This window comes from Prinia subflava, chromosome 6 (assembly GCF_021018805.1).
Source record: "Prinia subflava isolate CZ2003 ecotype Zambia chromosome 6, Cam_Psub_1.2, whole genome shotgun sequence".
NCBI classification, from domain to species: domain Eukaryota; kingdom Metazoa; phylum Chordata; class Aves; order Passeriformes; family Cisticolidae; genus Prinia; species Prinia subflava.
In genome coordinates this window covers 15,930,138-15,948,465 of record NC_086252.1, presented here as the reverse complement: position 1 = coordinate 15,948,465, position 18,328 = coordinate 15,930,138, and the positions used below count along the sequence as shown (strand labels likewise).

At 38.0% G+C, this 18,328-nt stretch overlaps 1 protein-coding gene across 3 annotated transcripts in view; it reads right to left on the bottom strand.

Moving 5' to 3' along the window:
• ZNF385B (zinc finger protein 385B) overlaps positions 1-18,328 on the bottom strand; it is a 153,677-nt gene that overhangs the window by 74,567 nt on the left and 60,782 nt on the right. Inside the window, exon 1 of one of the 3 annotated variants that reach the window (XM_063400421.1) lies at positions 8,545-8,679. The exons of the other annotated variants lie outside the window; for them this stretch is intronic. The gene's annotated coding sequence lies outside the window, so the exon portion shown is untranslated. Of the gene's footprint in view, positions 1-8,544; positions 8,680-18,328 lie in introns of those variants that run through there. 3 annotated transcript variants of the gene reach the window in all.

Genomic DNA, 18,328 nt, shown 5'->3' with positions numbered 1-18,328 from the left:
TTTCTATCTTAAATCCTGTTGTTGAGGAGTCAGAGGATTTCTAAAGATAATTATAAATAGCAGATTATCCCTGGTTTGATATAAACAAAATGCAATAAATCAGAACCTTGTCCTGCAAAGCCATCCCACAGACAGAGCTAGCAGCTGTCAGAAACAGCTGAAAGAATATTTTCCTGTCCAAGAGCCTTTGCCTCACCCTCAACTTGACACTGCTGCGCTGCTCCCAACACCTTAATGGCAGCGTGAACACAAAACCTATTCCCAGGGGTTGCTGCCTGATCCTTCCCCAGCAGCAGGAGCAGCTTTAGCCCCTCAATTTCCTGCCCCATGAGCAGACCCTGACTTGGCTGATCCTGCAAGGTGAAGGATAATAGTCAGGAGGAATATTCTAGTAAGACAACAAGTAGTAGGGGATAATGCAGAAGAGAAGGAGGAAAACTGAGATACAGGTGATTCTTCCTCCTCCTCACCAGGCCTCCCTGCTGAAAGATTCCTGCATGACCTTTCCAGTCACTGAATTTTCTCACCTCCTGCCTCTGCTCCCCACAGCCCTGACATCCCCACTTGAGGCTCCTTTCACCTCTGCCGTGGCCTCTTGTGAACCCTCAGCTTTCAACAACCTGGCCTCTGTGCCAAAATACATTTTGTTGACCCTTCAGAAAGAACATTTCACACTGACAATCATAAGCTTTAGCTCACATTGGACAAAATCTGCTTTTACTAAGAAGCCTTGAATTGACTTTGGAGCTCACACAGGAGCAAAATATTAAATGTTAATACATGAAAGGGCAGGCAGGCTGTAACAGTGGAGGTCTATTCCCGCAGCTTGGGAGTTTCCAGCTGAGTGAGAACATTCTAATGATAAACTGAAATTAAACACACAGATTGATTCTAGTTTTACAAATTCTCTGATATACAGCAGAAGTGGTGAATGCAGAAATAAAATCCTTAATAATGTTTACTTTTAGTTCTTTTGAGCAATTAATTTTCTATCAGTTAAGGGAGAAAAAGATACAATTCAGCATCTCAGACATCACTCATCTAGGGGCTAAGGGATATGATGTAAACAATCACAACAACAACAAATAGAAGAAGTAAGAATATAAAAGCAATTTCATCCAAAAGCAGGCAAGGTGATATTTTAAATAAGCTCCTTGCCCACTCTTAGGAGTTTGGTTTATCCAAGCTCAGCTTTGCCTCAGACAGTCCTGCTCTTGATTGCACAACTTCACCTGGCCAGACACCCAGCAAGACGAGCTCCTTTCAGAAAGAGAAAGTGTTCTCCTCGGATGGAGCAGAGAGACAGCAGCCCCTGTGACAGGGATGCCCAACAACAGCACACACTGGAAGAGCATCCATCAGGGCAGCAGGGGGCTAAGCCCTGGGCACCACCCCACCCACACAGCAGCACCTGCCGCGTTCTGAGCTCAGGCCAACTCAGCCCAGCTACAGACAGAAAAATCCAGTCTGGCACATCATTGCTGACAGATTGCCAAGTCCAGTTCTACACCTCTCTGAAAGGGAGAGCTGACTGGAAAAGACAAATTTTAATAATAATAATCACAGAATTAATTAGCTTGGGAAAGACCACTGAGATCATTAAGTCCAACCTATGACCAAACACCACCTTGTCAACTAAACCACAGCACTAAGTGCCACATGCCATCTTTTCATAAACACCTCCAGGGGAGGTGAGTCCACCACCTCCCACGATGTCGAAAATAATAATAATAAACCACAATGACATTTCTGATCCTTCTGCCCCTACAGTCAAGACTGAATGGAAGGCAAAGAAGTCCACGCACCATGAAGTGAAGTAAAACTCAAAGGCAAAAGGAAACAAGTTGAGTGGCAGCCTCAGAATCTGTCCCAATGGTACTTTTATCAAACATGTTTGGAATTTCTCTCACCTTTGGAGCAAAAAAAATCTTCCCTGAAATGTAATTTAAAGCAACGTGTAACAGGACAGGAAATAAAAGGTTTCAGTTTAAAGGGTTATATGGAAAGACTCTTTTATAGGGGAAAGACTTTTGGAAAAGATTTTTCAATGAAAAAATTCCAGATGGAACTCGAAAAGAAAGAAATCAAGTCACTGATAACATCAAGGACAAGTTGTATTTGAAGATTAACATACATTCATAACATGAGGCAAATGAAAGGGTGTGTATTTAAAATTTAGTAGCTATTCATACAAAATAGTCATGAGGTTGCACTAATATCTATGTGAAGCGCAACCTAACTTGTTTAAGGAAACCTGAGAAAAAAACAGACATACTTCTTCAAAGTATGAATCTTTCCTTCATATGATTGAAATGATTATAAACTCTTGACTTGCAGTGCTAGCAGTTTGCCTAGTATTTCAGCTTCTATATTTCTATTTTTAAATACCTTAAATAAAAAACAGTATCTGGATAAACCAGGGCTGAAGGAGTAGGGCTCTCAGACTACATAAGTGCAGAGGGAGAACTGCATTTAAGACAAACAGTGAACACAGGTCAAATACATGAAGTTTAAAAAGGTATCAAATCTCGAAGACAAAGAACAATGCAGAAACTGGCAAATGCACCTACAGATCATCTAACAACTTCTAGCAATAACCACTAAAAGCAGAGATTTAACTGCTGTCTTGCTGTATTAGCTAAGAAGTTCCTTGCTGCACTAGTCTGAGAAAAGATGATTTCCTTGGTGTGAGGGCAGAGATGTGGGAAGCCTTTCCCCCAAGCAGTTTGGCAGAGAGAAGCTGCGGTGCTGCCCTGGAGCAAGGGACCCCAGCAGAGCATGGAAGGGCTGCCACAGCCAGCACACAATGGCCTTGCAATAGCTCGAATTAAGAAACCTGGCTGCCCTTCTACCATGTCCATCTTTCCTCTTTTTGATCCTTTTGGTGTGAATCATCCCAGATGCAATTTAATTGGACTTTGTATATTTTATCAGAGGTCAGTAGCACATACATTATTATTTATGGTCTTATTTCCTTACGGAATTAATTCTTAGGGCATCATGACTTTAAAATTCTGATGAAAGGACTTAAAATTCCCCCAGGATTTGTATTCATAATTGACAGTATTACATAACTTTTAAGTAGCAAATGACTCACAATTGGATACAAAATACTGACTTTGTAGAAACTTTGTTATGCTTCTTAATATTTCTTACACTTTCTTTGCTCCAAGGGTCTAGGATTTCAATCCCTGGTGTTTGGATTTACAAGAAGCAATTCCTCTCTTTCAAGTAGAAACGTTTCCTTTGTTTAATTTTAAAAAGCAAAGACAGCACAGAGATCCTCATTTTTGTTAGACTTACATAACTACATCTCAAAGTACTTCTCAGGCAGCTGTAACAGAAGGATTTCCCAAACCGTACAACTCCAACTAGGAGCAAAATAAATCCATAGGCTTGCAGACTTAGGATGTTAAATGTATGTGGATGAATCTTTCCTGTTTAGAAAGTTTTAATGTGAGTTCTGTGGTTAGTTTTTCCATAATCAGCTCCTAGTGAACCCTCCCAGTTCACAAAAGCTGCTCCTGTTAACTCAAAATGCTACTCAGATCCTGGCAATGTCTCTTTGGAACAGTAAGACTATCACTAGCTCTTAGGAATCAGACCAAAGTATAGTAAGTCTTTGCATTTAATATAATTAAAATTGGAATCCTGTAGAAAGTAAGTTATTTACTTGGTTTTCTTTGCTTGTTTGTTCCAGTATTATTAAGCTGTAACAGGATCCCATCCCTTTCATTATTTGATACTGTTTCTTCATGGCCAAACTTGAACAGGGACTCAGAAAGTAAAAGATAGACTCTCAATGTCCCATGAGCATACTGCTAAAACAGGAAAGTGATACTGTTTACAGCTGCTGGAACAAGCATTTGGCTTAAAGACCTCTCATGTAATGAAATGTGTTTCAGAGCCCCACATATGCACAGAGAATGCCACTAAAAGTAGCTCCAAGGCTGCTGCATGCAAAGAACAGCAGCACCCAAATGGCAGAACAGCCAGTGTCACCTTTATGATCCTGGTGACCAGGACACAGCCAGTCACTAACCTCCCTCCAGGCAAAGCACTGCTCAAAAGGCATCGGTGAGTTGACTTGAAATGGACAATTTTTAAATAAATATTTTACTGAGATTATTAAGACTGTTCAGCTCAACCAGGGAACAGCATTCCTACTTCTAATACCAGGATTAATTTAAAAGGAAATTACTATCTGGAGCCCTCACTGCACCACAAATATTGGAGGCATAAATATCATAAGCAAATAGTGTCCCCTGGTTTGATACACCATGGTTATAATTAGGAATGATGAGATGGAAGAAATGAATGGTATTTCAAAAGCTTAATATTGGGAAAACCAATATCCAAAGCAGTCTAGTCAATAAAGCAAAAGGAAACTGACCCATGGCAAAGGCAGGAAAACCAGATAGCTTAGGACTTTTAAAAAAAGATCAGAAAGTAATGGAATTAGTGAGTGCAACATATTTTCATGTGTTTCAATATCAGCTTCACTTGTATTGCAATTGTATTTTTAATATTAAAACTTATAAAATGTATTTTAAATGTGATAATTACCATAATTTTAAAATTTAAAGAACACAGAGCCACAGAGTAATTATGTAGTCTCTAACACCGCTCATCTTGAAGTATATCCCTTATTATTGAATATGCTCAGTGAAAAACTGATTAATTTTGTTCTACAGCTAGAGCTCTACTCAATCAGAAATGTACATCACTCCCCATAGACTCCTTTGCACTCAAGATGCAAAACTAAAATGAGAATATGCCCTCTTTTAAGAATTTACTTATCTTTCATTTAAACTGGACAAATACCAGATTTTGTGGATTGCTGATCCTATTTCTATTCTCGCACGTGCTCTTGTCCATTAGATTAATTCCACTAGCCTCAGAGGAATCACTTGGGTAAAAAACAAACATTGAGCAGGCCTGCCACGACACTTTGAGCTGCAGCATGAGCGCTGTGAGATCGTGACCCTGCAGCACGTTAAGCAGCTGATAGGCAGCTGAGATGGTAACTAGCCTTTTGTTTTAAAGCATGTCAGAAATACAACTTACTGCTCCAGAGGCCAGCTCCTCATTCCACTGCAGCAAGCAGCAAAGCTTCCAATAAAACCAGCAGCACAAGATAGAAATTTAAAGGTAAAGAACAACAGTCACAGGGAACCTTCTAAAACCTGGTCATTCAGCTTTATAGCTCAGCAGATACCATAAGGTATAAAAAGACAGTGACAGAGAGGTGCACACCTTATTCCCTCACCTCCCAGTATTCCCTACATCTTCTACTGGCTGAACAGCTACTCTTTCATGCCATGAAAATCACACAAGCATATAATTACCTTTCCAGTTAAACCATAGGACTGAGTCTATCCTTATTCCTCAATCTTTTCAAAAGTTTTGAAGACTTTGAATTACTCTCTTTTCATGTGCTTTCATGTTCTGCTGTGCTACTACCTGTCATTTCAGGAAGCTGGTGCTAAGTTTTCAAAGACCATTTCAGAACTACTTTTTAGACCCATCATTGACATTTCCACCTCTTTCAGCTGTGCCACCACAACATGGTGACAGACTTTAAAATATGGTATCTCAAGTCACTAAAAAGCAGTTGTTAATATAAAAAACTGATTTATTTTTGCACTGGAAATAAAACCCACAAATCAACCTAATAGCAAGCCTGGAAGTATTGTCAAAGTCTATTAAAAACTAGCCACCTTTTCAGAATTCTTCTAATTTGGTACATACCCTGAAGTGAACCCAAAACCTCCTGAAACAAAAAACAAAACAAAAACAAACAAATGAATGACACCTAAAAAGCCAAGGAATGTAGAAAAAAAATGTATAATTCCACACCCCTTTTAAAAAGTAATGACTGGATGTTGCTTTATAAATAAATAGGACTTTTTAAAAGAAGCTGATCTGTGGCTGACTTATGTGACAGTCACTTGCTGTAACTACTGCATTCTGCCCTTCAGTTTCATGAGGGCCTCCTAACACATGGCAGCAAGAACTACTTTCCCAATAAGCCTGTAGGGCTGTATTCCTCAGTAATCTTAAGCAACATGAACATAATTCATGTCTCCAGTCTGCAATCCTTATAATCCTATTTTAAAATGTATATATTGTATACAAGGATATATTAGAAATTCAGATTATTTGCAACAATGAACAAAGAGTACTGTAAATTGAACACAAGTATAGGATTATATGACAAGTTTAGCAATTGGTGGGAGAGTGTTTTGTTTTGGGGTTTTACTAATATCAGCCTTTTCTCAATCAATCAACCAAAATAGGCTATTCTTCAGGCTTAGAACACCATTCCAAGCTGTTAAGCAATGTGGTGGATTTGAATGAGTGCTTCATTGAACAAGAAATACAGGTAACCAGGAGCAAGATATGGGAAGACAAACTTGGACTTTCTTTTGCACTGGACAAATGCCTTGACATTTAACAGCGCATATATTGTTGCACAGTGACAAAGAGGAAGAGTTCAAAAAGCAATTTTCTTTACACCATTCTGAAAGCTCTGTCTTTCCTCAGGTTCCCCATAAGAAACTAGGAACAACCTCATTCTGTATTTATCAACTTCATTTTAGCACAAATCATAACATCACCAAGGGCATAAATTTTAGTTACTCTGTAAATACCTGCTAAAAGCAGAGGAAAAAATTTAAAAATAGCTTCAGCAGTAGTAGCTTAGTTACACATGAAACTCTCATACAATTACCACACAAGCACAGCCATACAAGGAGGGTGCTAAAAAAGAAAGCAAAGTAAATGAATTTCTGCATGGACATGAAGATCCAGGATGGCCAGCAGGTGGGTTTTGAAACTAACATGCAGGAAGTACTCTGTTAATCACGGTGAGATCGGGTGAGATGCTTTCTCACTTGTGGTAAACCTCACTTATCACTGTCATACCATTCTCTACCTCTTCAAGTGAAGGAATCTGCTTCAACAGGGAATACTGGACATTGGTTTGGATGTATGCCTGAAGGGTGTATATAAAAGTTCTTTGGAGTGCACTACCCTTTGAAACATGGAAGACTGAGGTACATTTCTCTTTGGTAATAACTGTTAATGAAATTACCAAATAAAACAGAGATTTCAACCACAAAGACTACAAAATCAAATTTGGTTTCATATAAGCTGATCTTCAGTATGTGGTTTGTATTATAACAACAGGCAATACATTTAACTAGGAGATTTGCACATTATTTTTTATTGCAAGATCACATTTCTTGGTAACTTATGTCAGTCTGTTAGCTGAAGTTTTCCTTGTCTAGTTTAAATTCTGTTATTGCTTTCAAATCCAAGTCACTTCTGAGAACTGCTGTTAGAAGTAACTTGAGTGCATATAAGCTTAAACAAATTAAAACTGATAGATAATACCCCATTAAGATTATCTGATGCTGTCCAGTGCAATAGATTCTTAAAATTTTGAGGGAATTTCTCATATTTTCACCGACTGTTAGAATATGCTAAACCTGTCCTTTCTAATCATTGGTTTATTGATGTTCCTTTTGAAGTGTTGAAAATCATCTTTCCCTATCCTCACCTTTGCCTGAGAGAGATTTCAGCAACCTCCCAGAAACTCTGACCAGCTTCTGAAAGGAGCATGGGACTTCTAAAGCTGATGCCGTGGCCAGCGCCTTCTCTTACCTGGTCCCTGCAACCCCTGCAGCAGTGAAAAACACCACTAGGGTAAGGGAGCAAAGGTAAGGGTTTGTCCACTCTCAAACCCAAAAAATTTAGCTCAGCCCCAATACCCCAGTGGCCTCCTCTCATTCCAATGGGCAGGATTTTTCCAGGGGTTTGAGGACAGGCAGGTTTTTCTGTAAAACCATTCTCTGTAGGCAGCCCATGTGACTAGCAATTGTTCCTACCCACTGAACTTAGGGAAAAACAGTATTTTTCTGAGTTCTTGCAGGAAGTAAAATGAAAACAAGAGGTACAAAGACATGTTTAGCTTCCTCTTACAGGCTCCTGGATTCAGCAACTTTTTGCTTGAATTGGAAATTGCCAACTTTGATTGTGAGATAATAATACTAGGCTTGTAGATCAGAGAATAACAAGAAATGAAAGTATACTGCCCCCTGTCCTTTCTTGTCCCTTTCTGGTTTGCACTCAGGTCAGTGCATTCTTGCACTTTTACCTTCCCACCCAGAGCAAGGACAAAAGTCTCCCTAAAGGCACACAGAACAAACAAATAAACATGACGGCTAAGAATTAGAGAAATATGTAAGTTAATCATACGTGAAGAAACTCCTTTTTTTTTTCTGCAAAGCAAGCTAAATCAGGATCAGATTTTTCTTTAACTAATCTTCATCAGAGTCTCACCAAAACACTACTGAAAAACCTGATCAAAATCAAAAGCAGGAGAAAACAGTTCCAAATATAACATTCTAAAAAACAATCCCTTGTTTTAATTCCACAGCTCCAAACCATGGCCAACAAGGTTCTGCAGAATTCAAGCCAAACCCATCCCCAACCAAACAGGTCTAGCTAAAAGCAAGTTGTTGTTCAGATAGGTCCTACCTTCTTTTACCAGTTAAACCAACATTTGCAGGAAAGAGTGCTGCTTGTCTCCGTGTTCTTTACTCTATTGATTGTTGGGTAAATATTAGGCTTCCTGCTTGTGGAGAAACTACTGCAAAGTTTCTTTCAGTTTTGTTTGCACATTTCAAACTTGTGCATGTTTTAGAACAAGGAAGTTTATGTAAGGTTCCTGAGAAAGTGCAGTACATCATGGTTCATTTTAATTCAGGTATGAATACATGACACAGATGAATTCACAAAACACTTCTTTCATCTGAAATTTAAGTAGTAACCCTTTTTCCCCTGAAGGTTTAAGCAGCTTTAAGTGATGAAATGATTAGATTTTCCTGTTTCTTTAAAGTAGTACTGGATTGAAATAGCTTTGGATGAATCTTTCCTGAATTTATTCAAATACGAATATACCATCAACCATAAGAATATTTGAATAAGTTATCCAAAAGATGTCAATGTTCTCTGCAGCCATAGAACATAATTTTGAACTTTGCTCAAAGCATTTCAGTATTACAGCACATAAAAGCATCTTCTCCCCAAAGGCCAAATTTTCAAGTACTGAACAAACCCAAATATTCTTCCGCAAAATCAAGAAATCTGTACATGCATTTGGGATATTCATCTATCTAAACACAAACCTTTGACACAAATTTTATTTGCACACTGTTCACTACCAGTGCTGCATTACTGAAATTTTTGCTTACCTATGAGGCTGGTTTCACCTTTCCTTTTTAAATTACTGTCTTTAGAAGATATAATTGGGAAAGTGATGGCAGACAACTTCTGTACATATGGATTGTCTTTCTTTATTCAGACACCGCCCACAAGTTCAGAGTCCTGTTCAAAGCCCCCCTCCAGGCCCCTTTCTGACCCCCACTTACTGTCTCTTGTCCCTGTGACTCAGTTCTGGTCCCTGCTTCCTCAAAAGCAGGGTCAAGATAGTCACTGGTACCAGCACGGGTCAGATGTTTTCCCTCATCTGCCAGCATCTGCAGTGCTCAGCTCTTGACAAAATTCATAGCTTATTTGGTGCACAAGTTTTCAGGTTTTATTGGATTTCCCTTCTCAACAGATTTTCTCTCTGTGTAACAGACCTGCATGTTCTGCATAAAGCAGTTTTGATGGGTTAAAACTGTTTTGGTTAGTTGAGTTTGGTTTGTTTAGGGGTTTGTTGTTCATTGGGGTTACCTTTTTGCTTTGTTTGTTTTTGTTAGTTTTTTTTTTCACTTTCTGAATGGACAGAATTTTTTCCTTTGCTTTAATCCCAGTCCAACTGTTCCCAAAGGCTTGACACCTCTTTCGGACTCTCACTTTTTTCTCTCAGGTGGCAAACAATTTTTGGGCTTGCCATCTGCGAGCCAAAGCTGCAGACAGACAGTGCCTGGCCAGCATGGACTGTCCACTGCCAATGCCTTCTCTCCCAGGAGACAGGAACAACCCAAGATTCTTGGCCTGTCTGCACTGCCCTGCAGAGTGGCTCGTTCTGTGGGCTCTCAGATAAACCATGCTGGGAAGCCAAAGGCAAATGTGAATCTAGAATTACCATGATAATGGTAGCACAGGGAAACTGTGTCTGGAGATGTTTATAACAAAGCATCTTGAGGCTGAATGGAAGATGGGGATTGCTCCAACTTCTGACAGGATTAACACATTTCTAAATAGAGATTTCTGAAATCAAGGAAATGAACAACAGAACAACCAAATCACCAATTTCTCTCAGGCTTCTGTGTTAAAACTGCTGGAACATGTATTTCTGTGCAACACTGCAAAATACTACTGTGACTGTATCTGAACATACAAAATGACAAGGAAGCAAAGGTCTAGAAAAACCAGAAAGCAATTCCTACAACAAAGAATCCGGCACCCAAGGTATAAAAAGCTCTGGTCATCAAACAAAACATAGAAACAATGTCACAGACACATACATGGAAAGAAAAAGGATAAGGGATAAACGCTTATGAAGTAGCTGTATTAACAGTCCTGAAGCACATGCAAACATGCACCCTAATTTGCTAAAATCTCATCAGCACAACCAGACTAAGCTAAATTCTGCACTGATCTTAAATTCTGCCTCACAAAAGCACGTCTCCAGGCTGTTTTCTTTAGAAAGTTAAATAAGGTGACACTAACAAAAAATCATGGTCAATAATCACACATCAGTTTAGGCAAAAGAAAGGGAGAAATATTGTGTAGTAGTTTTAAAAGCAATGGAATTCTGTAAGATGTAATCTTTAAATTTATTACACAACTATGATAATTATACTTACACAAAAAAAAAAAACATTTAAACACTGAAATCACAGAAAATGAGCATTCTATTACTATTTATTTCAAAAGCTGAAAAACCTACCAATGGCATTCCTCCAGCCAAGGTTATCTTGTATGAAAAAAAAAAAAAATTATAGGTGTTTTCTACAAGCTAATCATCTAACTATAAACAGGACTTTGAGACTAGAGGAGAGCATTTATGTCTTAGACCTAACAAGACATTCTAAGAGGAATTTTTTTAAATGCATTATGTACATTTTAACACCGCAGTTCAGCAATGCTGTATAATCGGCAACACACTAACAATTCAGAAACATAATAATTTCAAGTTGTTCTTTAAAATACACACGAAGGCATTCCTGATTTCAATTGCTGCTACTATTTGTGCTTAGTGAAACTATTATATAAATAATATTAGTCATTATAATAATGATGAAAGAGAATTAATGACATGCAATAATTAAATATGAATTATTTTACAGTGAACTATCAGTAGGCTCAAAAAAGAGAAACATGTATTTTCACATTCAACAAATACATTGTTCCAATGGACTTACTAAGAAAAAATTTCATTTATAGCCTTCCTTCAGAAAATGTCACAATTACCATCTAAACAAGGGGGAAAAAGTTCAAATGCTAATTGTGGCATTTTTATTTCTTGACACAGTTTACCCAAAGATAAAAAAGTATTTAAAAAATAGATCACAGTCACCCCCAGTGCTAAGATTTCCAAATTTGACTACTCTGTTCCTAAACTGTAGCAAATGAATGCAGCTTTCACTAATGGATTGCTATTAAAAATAAATCAGCTAAGCATTTCTCCTTCCATACAGCTGCAGCAAGCATAGAGCACTCTGTTATGCAGCTGCTTGAAAGACAGATTTCAGCCTCCACATGGAATTACTTACCCAGAAGCATGTTTCTCTTCTACAGTTAGTTCAGCAGAATAGAAAGTTCTGCACAATAGATCTAGCAAAAGAAATGTTCTCACAAGCTCCTTTTTGACTTGGTGCAAGCCTTGAGTAGGGTTTGAACTTGTGCTGCTGAGAAATATGTCTTGCTCCACAAAGCTGCTGGGACACTTTGCTTCACTCCTATTGGTGAATGATACCTCTTCAGGCTATGCACAAGTGATGCAGACAGGCAGCAGCTGGTGCCACCTTAATTCGAGGTAACAAAACCAAAAAAAAAGAGCAAGTAGTCATTTCCGTAAAATTTTTAAAGTTAATATATATTAGTATATTTGTCTTGCAATTGGTTTTAAATTAGTTGCCTATGTTTCAGCAAGAGAAAACTCCTTACAGAATTAATACAGTGTGTCAAGGAGAATCTACATGGTAGGCAAGTTTTGCAAAAGTAAATGTTCCATCTTTGGAATGTTTAATTTCATTACAGTTGAATTTGTCTTCTCTGATACAAAAGACTTTTAAAGAAAGACAAACAGGGAGCTGGTCTGGGACTTTCTATTTAGCTCTAAAGTCACCTACAAAACCAAACTGGACAAGCAATAAAAACTTTCAGAATGCTGCTGCTACCATGGCAAGTACCCACTGTCTTCAGACCACACACTATTTGTCCAAAATTAAAATCAACCTTTGCTATGAAGAGAAAAAATATCCCTCTTCATATTATAGAGGCAAAAGACACACAGTCTCAAATCTGGGACTCAGATCATAAACTTCAAACAAAGAAGAACCTCTCTAATGTGCAGCCTCTCACTTTGGGATATGAGGTGTCAGCACACCTCAGCTGGAGTCTTCACAGAACTTTTGTCTCCTCAAAAGAATTTTTTCAAGCACATCCTAGTAAGAATACTTGATAGAAAGAGTTTTTTAACAATAATAATAAAAAAAAAAAAAAAAAAAAAAAAAAAAAAAAGAGAGATAAGACATCCAACATCATTAGGAACAGATTTTTACCTGATGCAGTTTGCAGTTACGTCAGATAACTAACAGAGAACTAAAGATTACAGAAGAAGGCTTGTATGTAATCCTTCCACTTTAACACTTTCTGTTAAAGACAAAGATTAAGTAAATCTTCTCATTTGTTTTTTACAAAAGGGAAGGAATGAGAAGAGAGGTAAAAGATGACTTTAAAAAGCAAACTTCTTGGAAGACATTTCCATATCTCTAGAAATACTAGACGGAACTTATGTGACAAGATTAAATCTCTACCCAGTCCTGAATAAAGTATATCGTTCCAGTGAAAACACTCTTCTCTAGTATGTGACTGTTGGTAACTCAAAACAGTTCATATGAAAATTTAGCTTAATCTTTATTCTACAACCTCCTACTCCTCCCTTCCACTAGAGGGGGGTTACTTTGATAATTACTTGCAAACATGAATTGGCAGAAATTACATAATTTTTTTACCTGTCCTGAAATATTTGGCATTCTTATTAAAAGTACCTTTAAAAAAAAAAAAAAAAAAAAAAAAAAAAAAAAAAAAAAAAAAAGATGTGGGCATTGCTAGCAGTGGAAACTATGAATCAGCTTTGACATAAAAAGGCAAATAAAAATCTAACCAAATTAAAAATAAACCTCTCTGATTTTTAAGCAAATTTTGGAAGATGTGACTCATTCTCATTACACACTTGGGACTGGCAACACCAAACTTCTGTGAAATTTTATGTGGGTTTTATATAGACTCAGATGACTTCACAAGGTGACCAGTATTCTCAATACTCTGCCCTCTCATGCTGACAATATTACTAATAATTGCATTTTCTGTGATAACTGAAGGATTTTTTTTTTCAATTCCACTGTTAACTGCAGAAGTGTCTTAACAGATTCCATAAGCACATGGTAGGTTTATGCATTACAGGCAGGACAAAACAGCAGGGACTGTAACTGCCCCGACCTGGAGGCACAGCTCCCCCACTCCCTCCACTTGCTCAGTGACTGGAGGGTCTCGTTTCTGGCCATGTTTGACAGTTCCTTGCTAAATGCATTGCAATGCTCCGGTTTTAACCATTTCCCTGGTTTAACATGCCCTAGCTCCTTTCTGTTTCCCTCTTAACAGCATGGAACACCCTTTCTCACAGAAGACCAGACCATGGTTTCAGAGGAAGGTCTTAGGACACATTAATCTCAGATTTAATGTGTCAGCCTGCCCTCTAGCTCACGTCTAACAAGGATCTCCAACCACAAATGGTCACAGTCTTAACTACAGTTCTCTCTTCCCTGCCCTTTAAACAAAGCTAACTCCCATCTACTCGACTGACAGCCACTGTCCCAAGATTTTGGAGATGCCTTGACTTTTTTTTTTTTTGTCTGAGAAGGCCTCTTCAGAGATCCCTAACAGCAGAGAAGGGCTCCCCGAACTATGAGCATGATGGACTCTGGGTATCGAGGGCATGCAGCTGTGCAAGCACAGCAGAGGTGCTGTGCGTGAGCAGGGAAGCAGGACAACAGCAGTTCCTTTTGAAACAGCAGTCTGAGGCAGCCATGCAGCTACTGCATTATAGATGCAGAAGTCAAAAGGGTAAGGATAGGTGGCTGGAAGGGAAAAAGGAGAAAGTGGAATACAGAAGAGAAAGGTGTGGGGGAAGGTTTAAAGACATATAATATGTGTGAGAAGAACATAATGAAAGAGCAAATGTTATTATATCAGAAGGAGAGATTAAAAGAAAGCAAAAACATTAAGATGAAAGCAAAACAGGCAAAGAACAATAGTAAATTAAACAAAAAAAGAATGCACTGTTGTTTCCAAAAAGTTATGATGTGCTGACCTTCCCGAACACAGTGGTACAATGTTCACTGCAAGTGTCACACCCACACCACACATCTAAGCAAGGGGAAGAGAGAGAGAGAGCACAAAAGTATGCACATTAGAACCACAGAGCTACAAGAAAGGAAAGGCCTCTTGAGAGGTTATCTGAGGGCAAATGTGCTCAGGTGTCATTCACAAGCAGCTCCTATAGTCAAAGAAAGAAAAGCTGACACTGAGCAGCTCAACTGCCAGGATGCTCAGGTGGTGGCTTTTTCTTTTAAACCAAAGTTCATACTTTAAATTCTTTTCCCCTGTATTTTCTCTCTTTTTTGTGGAGGCTAGAGAAGTGACATTTTGAGCACCTTTAATAGGTTACTTATGTCAGCAAACAAGTTTTAATAACAAAGCAAGAACTGTACTACCAGAATGTGACTCAAGAGAAATGGACAGTCTATGTAGATGTGCTATATTTTGAGATGGAGCACTGAGAAAAATCATCTTTCCAAGCAGTCTAAAATTTAGCAGTTTAAAATTTAGCAGTTTGGACTTCTGTAAAGTTTAGTGCCAAACAGGAATAGCATTCTACTGTCAAATTCCTAAAAGGCTTCTCTGCATAGCCATGCTTGGATCCTTCAGGTTTTGTCCTTTGCTTTTTATGCACAAGCAACTCCTTAGGCTCGCTGTTCCTGTTCTCAAGGTTTTCTATTCAGTGCACTGTATAGTAGTCACATACAGAATTGTTACAGCAAATTTTCACTAAAGGGCAGCCTAGAAAAAGAATAGGAAATACCTGACAATAATATATAAGTTAAGAAAAAGACAAAACTTAGTTGCAAAGGTTTGACCTTATTGTTATTGTACTACCCATCATGATTCTTAATTCTCAACTTTGTTCATCAAATACTTTCATATATGTTTTCAGCAGAAAAATGCTACTGCTATGAACTCAGATAGAATGAATTTCATGAATATTTCAATGAATTTATAATATGTTGAATATCACACTAATGAACTAGAAGCACCCTCCAGAGACACTGACTTAAACCAATGACTAGTATGTAAAAGAAAGGACTTTTATTCAACAAAAACAACTCCTCTTCCCACTTCTTTGAATGAAGGATCAGTAATCCAGATTTTATTAGGGATAGGCAATGTCAAGTCACCCATACTTAGCTTCCAAAATTTAAAGCAGGGCTCAAAGCAGAGGTGAAGTAATTGTCAGAATACCCATGCCCTGTCACACACGCTGGGAAATCTGCTGGCCACGTTTGAGTAGTATTTTAATACACTGCACTAAGTACAATCCCCTAGAATCACCCCAGTTTGAAGGAGGAAAACAGAAGATAGAGGTGAGGAAGAACAGCCTCATCCTACTGTACAGGCACACAGAACAGGCAAAAGACATGGTCAAAAACATGTCCAGTGAGTAAAAGTTAAATCCCTTTCGCAGTAGATAAATTTCACAAGATGTGACAAACTACCAGGGCTTCCAGAAACAGCTCAGAACAGAAATGTATTGAATCAAAGGAGTTCAATTATTCTCCTCTAAATCTTTTCCCCTCATGAAGTTAATGAGAGTGAATTGTGGTACAGATACAGATTCAAAGCAGAGGCAAACAACTGTATTCTCCTGAACTCTTAAATCTTAATCTCCACCAAGACATCTGCACATCCAGTCATACATATATATTACAGATTTCCTTTTCCTGTCACCCAGCCCTCACTGAGTCTGGCTCCAGGACAATTCAGGAAAGCAGTATTTAACTCTGCCCCAGATTATGCATTAGGCAGATGTCTCATGGCAAGCATACTCTTGAAGTACATATAAAAGGCCTATTAAAACCAACCAGCTCCTACTGGTATCTTGTAGTTTTACTTACATGAAGCAAATTCTCTTTGAATATCTACTTCACACAGATGCAAACTTACACACATATACTCACGAGTGCCTATACACACATTAAACTTAGCACTATATTGCACACTAGATGAACTAATAAAACAGTATTCTTGTTCCAGTTCATGGTATTTGGAAAAAGAAAACTACCTACAGCACATCCTCAAATATGACATTTTAACTTCAACAGCTCCTCCGAGGACACTGGTGAGATGACAAATATATTCCCCATTTTATGAAGCATACAAGTATTTCCATACATAGCAACCAGATATCACGTTTAACACATGCACCTCTGTCACAATGAGGAATGGGGCAGCCATAAGAACTTAATGTCAGTTTAATTCTCCCCCAAGCAGGAATCTTCACAGAAAAATTCTGAAATCTTTCTCCAGCCTCAAGGACTGCAACAGGTTCAATAGGTATGCAGCCTTTGAAGTCCTACCAAATATCAAAGGCATGACACCCCAGTTAAAAATGCACAGTAAAATCTATTTTTGTTCAAGTCATTAATCATCATTGACCCACCTCACTTGCTACTTTGATCTAAGAATTTTTCATTAGAAGATCTAGATAACAGCAAATGTTTTAGGATTCATCCCAGTAAGTACTTACTTCACTGCAGATGGAAAAGAGAGAATGATGAGAGTACCTACTGCTTTGGATCTTGTACTCCAAAGCACTGGAGAATATGCAATGTATGACACACCTTTAACCCTTCCTCTTTATCACTGGCACAAAGATTCTGAAAGACTCTAAACTTTCAGTTCTCAAACTCCACGTTGAATTTCTGTACAGCCTTCAAAAAATTTTAGAATTGAAAAACTATATATTTGGAAGTGGCAAATATTTAACAGTCATCTATCTCTCTTCTCCAGCTTTTGCTTCCCAAGTTCATATTTACAAAAGTATATATACTTTTCGTAATGACAGAGAGTTCCTAAATAATGTAAATAGTAGGAATCACAGATGATAGCTTCAAGCTAGTCTAAATAATATAAAAGATCCTTGATTATTTTTAATATGTGCACTGCAATAATGGTGAGAGTTGTCAAAATGTCAAAAACATCAAGCTACATAGTACCAAGAGCTCTCTATATACAAGGAAGAATTCTGGACCTAAATTACAGTTCAAGTAAGCAATATCAAAGAGAGATACATATGACAAGTACATTAACTTTTATGCAAAATGAATTAAAGCATCTGTAACTTTCCCAAAGTCAAAAAGAAAGTAAGTGATAAGTACTGCATCATAATGACAAATCTCTTCTATTAAGCATGTTCTATTCTGATCTTTTTTCTTAGTTCATCTTTGCTGGATCTGAAAAGCAGTTATTCCATCACAACAGGTAGAGGCTGTTACTCCTGAAATTTATACTTTTCTTTTAGAAAGTGATGACACACTATTAAAAAAAAAACCCAAACAAAAACCTTCAAGGACTCACCAGTCCAATGCCATTTGTAAAGCACTTTGTCACTGAGGAAAAGGCAACACTCATGCTCCAGAAATTCCCAAATTCTGGTGCAAAGAATTGCACACAGTCAGGCTGGGGAAGATTTTGTCCTTAAGCAAAAGCATAAACACTTTCAGAGAAAGAGGAAGAGGGAGCAGCGTACACAGATTCAGGCTGCTGAAAGAGCTTTCTACAGCTTGGGCAGGGGAGCATACCATGTAGTATGTTTATACCAGAAAGAACGATTGTCTGATTTCCACAGAAATTATTTGACTTCACTACTGTGAATACCTTGAAAGACCATCTTTAACTATCTTGAAATCCACTCCTTTGGCACTGGAAATATGAAAATCAAATAAAGGCCATGGGAGAGGTGCTATAAAAATTTCCATGTGGATAATTTTTTCTTAATGGGCATCCTCTGTTGTTAAGGAAAAACAGG